This window comes from Paralichthys olivaceus, chromosome 13, assembly GCF_024713975.1.
Source record: "Paralichthys olivaceus isolate ysfri-2021 chromosome 13, ASM2471397v2, whole genome shotgun sequence".
NCBI classification, from domain to species: Eukaryota; Metazoa; Chordata; class Actinopteri; order Pleuronectiformes; family Paralichthyidae; genus Paralichthys; species Paralichthys olivaceus.
Genome location: NC_091105.1, coordinates 5,329,439 through 5,340,261, shown reverse-complemented (window position 1 = coordinate 5,340,261; position 10,823 = coordinate 5,329,439).

Here is a 10,823-nt window from a genome sequence, read left to right as displayed (position 1 = left end):
AGGAGGAAGGAAGAAGGAGGAGGAGGAGGAGGAGGAGGAGGAGGAGGATGAGGAGGAGACGAGACGGTCCGCCGCTCCACAATCCGGTGGGCTGGTCGGATTTCGTGCTGGATATTCACGGGGGCTTATGAAAACACAGTTAAGCCGTTTGAGCCGCTCGGACAAAAGGCGAAGAGAGGTCTGATGGAGCCTCACGTTGGGAAAACCTCCACAGAGAGAGAGAGAGAGGGGGAGAGGAGTGTGTGCAATCCCGCAAAAGCCTCCACAAGAGGGGGGTGTATCCGCTACAGTCCCCGGGAATTAAATTAGCCAAATTAGCCCGTACACCGGGATATGAAGTGTCATTATCCGCCGCTGCTGGGCAGAAATGGCTGCCCAGCTTGCCGCTGTCCATGAGGGAAACCACGGAGACAAGCCCGCCTGATGAAGAGCGACATTTATTCATTTAATTGAATCTTTAATTCACGTTATTTTGTGATAAACCTGTTTCTAGCTGCCTGGTTAGCACACAGCTAGCTCCCCTCGCGTAGCCGCCGTTTTTATGCCCAGGTGAGTTCGTCACTGACGTAAAGAAACAGGAAACAGAAGTTTGAAGAGCTCAGTAAATCTTTTAAAAAAACACTCACTGCTGGTGTGAAGACTTTTCTCTGTTCACTAAAGACTCTGCTGTCGAACAGGAAACAAACCAACAGCTGGAGTCCAGAAGTTTGTACGTTAACAAAGTTTACTTCCTGTTAGCATGAACCTAATCGGTACCCGGAAGTGACGCATCTCGTTGATTGGAAATCAAAGTCATCAAAAAGCTTGGGTTCATTTTAAAGTTATTGTTCTGTTATTGATCATATTTGGATATTTTATTTATTTTTCTTATACTCGATGATATTTGTTTTTGTTGTTTGATACTTGTTTTAATTGATATGTAATTTGATGTTGAATTTGTTATCGTCCAATCGTTCATCTGTAGACACTTCAAGCACATTTAAATTGCTTTATATTTTCATATTCATATTCTTCATTGTTTATGGTATTCTCCATTACATTTGGGTCAAACGTTCCTAAGCAATCTGGAAAGCGAGTGTTTTGTCGAATGATGTCAAAACATGGGTTTTCAAACAACGTCAGAATACTGCTTTACTTTAAGCTGACTTTATTTTCATTTGGCTCATCAGGCCTGTGTATTTCCATGTTATCTAAAGCTCCATCTGTTTCCCCAGAGATGGCAAAGTGACATCAAAAATCATAATAATAATTTAATCCAGTTTTGGTCAAAATGTGGGACTTACACAAGCAGAACGAATAAACCTATACTGACTAATAATTGGGTCCATTTATCAGCCTTTTCTGCGGCTTTCAGCCATATCATAGGGGCTTTATCAGGGGATGGAGTCTCCTCTGTTGTCATGGAGACAGAACTGTTGGCATGTAAGCTTGGTAACCATTCAGATTTAGCTCCATGACTGAGCAAACTCCATCTGCTGATGAAGACTGTGTGATGCGGTTAAAATCTATTATTCTCAAACTAATAATTCTGAGTGTTGAGTGAACTTCTGTGCCTAATTTACAAGTTTAAATTGGCTGAAATTCAACACTTTGAATCGTGCTTCGAGTTTCAACCGACGTACGGGCAGTTTATAAAAGTGTGTTTACATAATGTTGACACAAGCAAGATAGCAGCTAAACTGTAAACACCGAGTTTTCCCAGGGTTGAATAAGACAGATGGGCCTGTGAGTTGGCCATTACTGAAGAGCCCGCGCAGCACTATTCAACTAATGTGTCTGAGAGCAGGAACGAGAAAACAAATGTATGATCGGTTTCAGTATTGGACTTTAATTGCAAGTCACCCCCCCTCCCACAACTGGACTCCTCACCGATGGGCCTCCGCAGGTGCGTGGAGATCCTGTTGTCATCATGTTGCCTCATATTATCCTCAGAATCAATGTATTCAGCGGAGATCATCAGCAGTCCTGACAATGTGTGTGACATCTGATGAAACACACGTCGTCCTCTCTCCCTCCTCCCGTGTCCCCCTCTGTCGTTGGAACATTTCAGTATAACTGGATGGTCTTCTTCCTACAATTTCAACATTTCCGATGAAACCCTCTGAGTAAAAAGTACTTTTTAATATTTGACGCATGAAACTCCTTGGGCTCTTCTCTTTTTTGTCATTGTCAGTTGCGTTCGGTGGGATGAGCTAATGCTACGGTAATTTGTATTGGATTTGACCCCACATTTCCGCTGCTAAGCCGTCTCCCTCTGCAGCCCTAATTGAGTCAGAGTGGTTGTCTGTACTTTACAGAACAGAGGGGGGAGACGAGAAGACAGAATTGTTGAATTAGCCTTTTTTTATTTTGTGATCCAAGAGCGTTTCCTCTGAGAGTAGGTAAATCTGTGAAGCATGTTGTGGGTTTCATCTCAGACAAAAGGACAGTGTGTAGTCAGAGAGTGTGGCTGTGTGACGGCTCAGTGTCTGTGTAGAATTACTCTGGAACACTGTGTTTTTCATTACGCTTGCGTACCATAAAATACACTTTTTAGGTTCCATCTGATGCGTTTGAATACAACTCTCCTGAAGTTATGAAGAAACTTTTGACACTGTTGCAGACGCCTGCTGTTATGAGTCTGTCACAGTTTTCCAACATCAACACTTTTTAAGCATTTTGTTTACAGAAGTAGTTCCAGTATTCAGACCCTGTGATGTGATTATTACAAATTTGGAGGAGTAAAAACTTCTCTGTATATAATGTGGTCATGTACAACATCCACTGTAACTGAGACCTCAACAATAAACAGAATTACATTTTTACTTTTCCAACTATGTCAAAAACTGTAATCAGAATTGATGGCCGAGCTGTTGCTTTATATTGTACAGGTGTTTGTAATAAAGTGGCCAGTGTGTGTGTGTGTGTGTGTGTGTGTTGCACAGCCTCAGAAAATACCATTTATCTGGATATTATAGAGAAATTTTATTTTATGGATTATTCATAGGTTGAATATATAATCTGCTGATTCCAACAAAATAAAATACCAACCGCTGCCTTTTTTAAAACAACTTAATAGACACATCGAGTCAGTATTTCTGGAAAGGACAAGTTATACATGAGTCCAGTCGGGGAGCTTGCATGAAACTGCATCAGCCAGTGACAGCCCAGTTTATCACCAGGATGGATGAGTAAGGCGATGCAGTCTCACCACTACCGTCAGGCAGGGGTGAAATCACAGCGCTGACGTTCCTCACTGAAAATAAATGGTTTATTCAGATAAATGGCTCCAACAAAAGGCCATTTCTTTTATCATCTGCATTCGCTCCCAACACCACAGAAAACAACTGCTGCCGCTGTCCGGGATGCACTTTATGATTTCACAGCAGAAATGTCATCCGCTGTGACTGTTGGCTCTTCATCATGCAGCACAGACACACACACAAACACACACACTGCATCCATAACATAACGGTGTCTTTATTACCTCTGCCATTTAAAATGAAGTTTTCATCTGCGTTTGTTTGTTAGTTAGCAGGATTATGAAACTACAGGATGGATTTCACTTTCTGTAACATCATGTGATTTGATTTGGTTTCTCAGATAAGTGTGTGTGAGTCTTGAGGGTTGGTATCAATGAGTGTGAGCAATTTTATCCGTCCATCCATATATCCTTTTTTTGAGGGTGGTACCCTGAACAGTCAGTCCATCACAGGGGCCAACATACAGAGATCAATTTAGAGTTTCCATCTAACCCAACTCCATCCTTTATGTATTTGGACTGGGTGAGGAAACACGGGGGAGAACGTGCAAACTCCACACAGAGAGATTCCTGTTTCACTAGGTCTTGAACCGGGAACTTTCTTAAGCGTTAACCACCACCGCAATTCAAAGCAGAGCCAAATGAAAATGTAGATCCAGTTGTGATTTGGGCCGTGAACCTGTAACGTTGTAACTAACACCAATATGTTGCTGAGAAACACAATGTGGCCTCAGCTCTTAGGTTTTAATCTCAGGGGACTGTTGGGCCCATGTGCTCTGCTGAGTGCCATTCCAGTTCTTTCATGTACAAACACAGTTTCTAAGCATGGGAGGGGATTCTGCTGCTGCATGTGAAGTTATTTAGATGTGACTGATAAGGATGCAGCCCTCAGTTGTTTAACTTTGTTATCAGACTGACTCACAGATAATCGGTTTGGGAAGTAAATCCACAAACAGAATACAAGAGGGAACAGAAGCAATGATTTCCTCCTGTCTTTTCTAATCTTAATTGGCATTGATAGTGATCAGAGGAGAGATGTTCTGGAAGAAAACATCTTGCTGCACAAGACAAGGTCAGTGTATTTAAAATATAAACACTAATTAAGATTTGTCAAACATTCGCATATTGATCACTAACATTTCTCATATCTCTAAACCAGCAACATTCTCTGCAGAGGCTCACGCACTGTAATACGTCTTATGAGATCCAGAACCATTTCTCCTCTTCAATTCAACAATTCGATTCTGTCCCGACCCGCACTGATGTTTTATTCATCAAACGAGATGCCAATGAAAAAGTCCATCTTTGTGTTCTGCTCATTCCAATGCATCAAACAGCCGGCAGAGATGTATTGGCCCATGTCAGCGTGTCCGGATTAATAATGTCGCAAAGCCCACTTGTTTAGTTTCTTTTAGCCCCGCCGCTGAGCATCGAGCTGGGTGCTTGATCTCGAGCCGTAAATATCGGGCTCACAGCTTTTTGGGATAAGGTTGTGACCCTGTTGCACGATGCCGGGACACACACAGGGACCCCACTGTAACCCTCCATGAACTCTGGGTCACCTGACAGGATGTGGCAGCAGCAGCCGAATACTGATGAGTCTGGATCCCCTCGTCTTATCGGCTGATTTGTTGAAACTGTGTGTAAAAGTACACCAGTGTAAAAAAAAGTCTAATTTGGGGTGGCTGTGGTTCAGGAGGTCGAGAGGGTGGTCAACTAACTAAAAGGACAGTGGTTCGATTCCAATCTCCCACATTTTGCGTGCCAAAGTGTCTTTGGGCAAGATACTGAACCCCTATAGAGCAGTGCACTCCTGATAACAGACCTTCTGCAGGATCAATGAATCCCAAACCCTGAACCTAGTGAGGTTAGCTGGTTCCTACTGGTCTACATATGTATGTGACAGATGATGTGTTGATAAGAGGCCTGATATCAGTTAAATTCAATATAAGTATCTATAAATTATGCAGCAAAAATCCCAAACATTTCCACCGCTGTATGTTCACGTCTTTGTTTATTATGTGTATATTTCTTTTGATGAACACTGATCTGAACTGGCAGGTTTTCCCTCGTCCCTCAACATAAATAGAATAAAGCTCAGATGCGCCATCAGTGCAAATAGTATCAGCGGAACAAGATGCAGCATTTATTGCTCTGCTGCAGATATATTTGTCTGTTCTGTTTATAGATGAGACAAACAGCAAATCTGCTCTTTGTGTGTGTGTGTGTGTGTGTGTGTGTGTGTGTGTGTGTGTGTGTGTGGCCTTCATGTGACCCATCTCCGCCAGACTCACCATCAAAGACATTTCTTGTCGTGCAAACAAAATATTTTCAAAGCACATTTGCAGAGGCTGAGAATCAGAGTGTTCATCTGTGAGGCTCATTGTTGCAGATGGAGTTTTTCTGTCATTGGTAAAACACAACAATTCTCCAAACATTGAATGAAATAACAAACACACCATTAAGTTGATGAAATGGAGCCACAGAAAATCGGACTCCCTCCCCCATGCTGTAATTAAAGGTGCCAGTTTGTTTCCAGTGGAATTAAAAGTGAGACAGAAGAAGCTTGTTCTTCGATGCTTTGACTTGTAAGGGAGCTCTGTGGCTGCACACTGCCACCTGCTGGTTCATTTCTATATTGCAAGCAGGGCCCTGAGACCTCACCTTCTCATCTTTCAGCCTCTGTCCCCATCATTAACACTGAATATGTTTTATATTCATGACGCACGTGCATCTCTATGAGACTGCAACAAACCGTCCATCAGAAAATAACAACAACACCCTGCGTTCGTCCATTTATTCAGCGGTGACTGAGGGTCGCCATGATTTAATATTCAAAACAAACAGCATCATTATACGTAAAGGGCAGCCACTCCAAACAATCAGCAGCAAATAAACAGGAGAGCTCTTATGCAAACACGACCAATTTAACCAGCTCCACAGTGATGGCAGTTTAGATGACAGACAAATGAGACAGTGATGTAATTACAGCTCAAATAAAAGTGAGTGAACGCTAATGAAAAGCTTTCAGGCTTATTTCACACTGCACCACACTGCACAGAGGAAGGACAGTGAATGTTTGGGTTGGATTCATGTTTCTGTCTTTATTCAAACAGAAACAGAACCTGTGAGGTCAGAGTCACTTCCAGCGTGAACTGGATTTGTTATAGTGTGTTCAATTAGCAGCTTCAGATTGAATCCCAGGAGTAGCATTTGCAATTCAATCATCATTAAAGACCTGAAATACTAGACTTAATAAATAATATATATATAAAAGAGAATATACAGTATATAACATATATTTATACAATATAAAACATAATAAGATAAAACATTATATCCTAAGATAAGGTTAGATAAGATAGTGAAGTTGGTTTTGGAACAGTGAAGCAGGAGGAGTTGTATCGATGATACTTTAGTGCAGCAGAATGAAGATCGCTGTGTTTGTAGCATCCACCTCTATGTGGAGATAGTGGGTCTCAATCTCATGGTTGTGTCTCCAAGAAACAAAAGTTTAAAACACAAGTTCCACAAAATTATATAATAATAATAATAATAATAATAATAATAATAATGATACATTTGTGTCCATTTGTTTGTAATTTTACTTCAGTAAAATGTTTGAGTACTTCCTCCTCTTCTGCCATCTCATCTGCATCTTGATGATTTTCATGGATTAATTATGTTTTGAAGAAATACGTCGTGTTTATGTTACATCCAGATGAACCGTGATGTTTTCGCACAATGTGCTCGTTGTCGTTGATCAGCTGGTTTCACTTCCTGTTCAGTCCTCTGGATGAATATCAGCTCAATGTCCACAGACACAAAAGAGGAGGATTTTCCAGCCAAGAACAATTCTACTCTCAAATAAGACTTTCAGAAAAATGACACTGGGCCAAACAGACGCTGAGCTAGAAAATAATACAACGAATCCAGACAATTAGAATAAGTGTTTTTTTTAAACAGCAGCATATCTATTCCAGACACATTACACACAGCTGGTGAAGAGTCATTGTGAGTTCCCCCATCAAACACAAATAGAAGCAGAATAAATAAAGCATCTCGGCCGAGGCGACCACAGCTCCCTCCCTCTCTCTGCTTATCTCACATCCTCCATACAAACAGCTCAGGGACGATATCACACGTTAACGAGGCCGACAGCTCATCCTCAGTTTAATAAACTAACAAAGTGTCCAATTATAAAATGTCCCAGACGCACAAATGTGAATCCTCCCTTCTGTTTTACATTCGGGACTCATTCTGAATCTTGTCTGTTTATTTTCTATAGGAAGAATAATTACACTGAGTGGAATATTCTGCCTCCGGGCCTGAAATATCAAACGTTTCAGGTCGGAGCAAATGAGTTGATCCTGCACGGAGCTCGTCTTTACGTTCCTCACACAACGAGAGATTCACTCTATTTGATTTGATGAGGACAGAGCTCATTGATCCAAACACAAAATACTGTAAATGAGCCAGAGACAGTTTCCTCCAAGGTAAGTGACCTGTATTCACTCCTGTGTTTGTTAAGCAAGATGATACAAAAACAACTCAACAGATTTCCTTGAAACTTGGTGGAAGTACGTGGCAGCTTTTCATTTTAGGGCGGATCCAGGAATTTCTTTTAACTTTATTTAACATTTCCATAATTTATCCAGGGAACAACTGACGGATCCTGTTGAAACAAATCAAGCATATTTAGGGAACCGATATCTAAAAATCTTTTCATGACACTTTCAGAAATGATGCGACATGGACACATCGGTGCTATAAAGTAAAACTTTTATTCTGTATATAGTTTCTGATGTAGTTTCACCTCTGGTTGTTAGTTTTCACTGGTCAATACAGGAATGGAATGCTAAAAGATGAAGATTAATCAAAAAGAAAGTGCACACGTATCGTTCAGATTCTTATTTCTACATTATCGTGATACATTTCTAGTACATATTTTTTTCTCTATTTATACTATATATTTCCCAGTCATGTGTACATAAAGTAAAAAATAATCTTTCATTATTGCAAAATTGAAATTGTCAAACTGCACAAAGAAACTGTCACAAAATTTCAATGAAGACATGAAGATAAACAAAACATGAGGGAAATAAAGGGAAATATAATCAAGTCATTGCGAGGCGTTCTCTTTACATCAGGACCGAAAACAAAAACCCATCTCTCTGATAAGGCCCGGCACGAAAGTACATTCCTTTTCCCTGTGATGTGCACGTTACGTTAAAGCCACTTATTGCTCTCTCTAACATCAGCATTTTGAGATAAAGGTTCTGCTTCGTTAAAGTGCTCAGTGTCGTGTGAACGGTGGAACACAACAGAAGAGACTGATGAGGTGAACGAGGGTGGAAAACAGTCTTTGGGTGGAGGAGTGATGAATCGACAGGGTCACTGTGGTGATGACGTGTTTGATTACAGCTGTTTATAATCGTCTTAATGTTCACCCAGGTTCTAACCTTGCACTGCCCGGCTGGTCCAATATAACTGCATTTAAAGGAACATACCAGCGTCGTACCTGCATATTTTCTTCCATGGAGTAAAAGACACCAAATCAGTGCAACACATAGTGTTTTTCTATTCTTTGAAACAACGTTAGTTTATGTATATTTCACCGTTGCATGGAATAACTGTTATTAGTTGATTAGATAAATATGCACTGTTATTATTACACAACAAAAATGTACCGGACAGCACTAAAACCTCATGTTCATGAAGTTTAAAATTCATCAGTTAGGACAAAAGTAAATGAGAAACAAAAACACCAGTGTGTCGTTCAGGGTAAGAGTCAGAAACCAGCTTGTGTGGCTGATTGTAATCGATATGAAGCCAGAGCCTGACCTCCACAGTACTGTCGTTACAGGTAAACAGCTTTAAAAACCTCTGTAATCCACATGGAGTGATGCAACGCAACAGTAAAGCACAAAGAGAGGGACTCAGATTTCCCTGTAAAGCCAAAATAAAGGTCTCTGCGTGATACAAGCAGTTGAACTAGTAAAGCACATGGAGGTCGTTAAAGCAAAAGGATGCAAAAATAAAAACATCACAGAGCTGGTGACGCAACAGTGTTGACATAGTCCAACACATTCAATGAAAACAACTTGAAACAATTCATCGCTGAAGAAAAAATGATATCCAGAGAGGAAACTTTTCAAATTGGAAACATTCGTTTGAAAAACAAGCAAAGACACGAGTGATTAAAACGTTAAGATGTTGAGCAGAAAAAGGCAAAATGATGTGAATGACATTCTGATATAAAGAAATTCTTCTTTAAGGTGTTTGGCTTCAAACTGAGGTTTTCTGAACCAAACATTTCCCTCAGAGGAGAAATGTTTGTCCCAAAAAGATTCATTTGGTGTGAGAAAGAAAGAAAAGCATGAAAATAGTGATTATTAATCTCTTTGGAATCGGGGAAATGTGTCTCATTTTTGATATGAAAGACTTCCAGTGTATAAACGTATTCCCTCTATGTATCACATCACAGGCTGGAAACCTCCCGAAAGGTCTCTGCAGAATGAGAGAGCAAGAAACTGCCTTTGACTTCAGGGTTAATCATTCAACACGTGAGGAGACGTAATAGATCAAAACACCTCTCCGGGATTCGGCAGCTTGACTTTATACAAACCACTTTAGAACCTGATAAATCTAACGTCGCACATAAATGTCACTTTCCTTTAATGGGAGGAGGATCTGAGGAAGAGGAGAAGATGGCCCCACCTGTCATTTAGCCATTCTCGGCTCTTAACATCCCCCTCTGTGTTTCACCTCGTCTGTTGACATTTTCAGCAACATTTCCAAAAAAGAATTTCAGTTTGGTCGTGACAGGGAGAGGAGACGCTTTTAGATTTGACCCTCGCATCTCTCTGCTGCAATTATCCTTTTAGAAATAGGGGAGCAGGAAACGTGTCGGTGGGAAGAAAAGGACTAAACGCCCTCGAACTAGAGAGCAGGCACACGGACAAAACATCCCACTGCTCTCCAGACAGAGCGTCTGTATTTGACCTTCTCCGCTGTGATGTGAGAGGGAAAGATTCAAACAGTGAATCTTCCAGCGTCTTCGGTCGGACTGTTTCAAAACCGAACTTTGCTCTTTGTGTCACGTCTTTTTTTTTTTTTTTTTACGTAATGTGAACTGATGATAAACAAATACTCAAACGTTTGCTACCGAACTCCTGATTGGCTGTTGCACTTTGCTTTTCTGAATGTAGAAAAAATAAAATGATTTTATATTATCTTTTGACGTTCAGCAACTTTAACCTGCATCATAATCTGATTCACTGAGCAGCTGTGTAGAAAAAACACAGAATGTACTTTACACTGGCTATCATACACGCTGTACAACTACACAGAGTAAAGTCACAGTAACAACAGAACTGAATATTATGTGTTCGTGTCTTTTCATTCGAATGTGCAAGAATGAAATATTTTTTCTGTGATTGTTTGTCTTAATGCCCGTGTTTGATTTCAGCTTTAGTTAGTGGTTTACATGTTTACAAGATTATAAGACTTCAGCTTTAAAGGGTATTCATAAATATATGATATTAGAATAAATTTACATAATTTACACATCCATACTGCA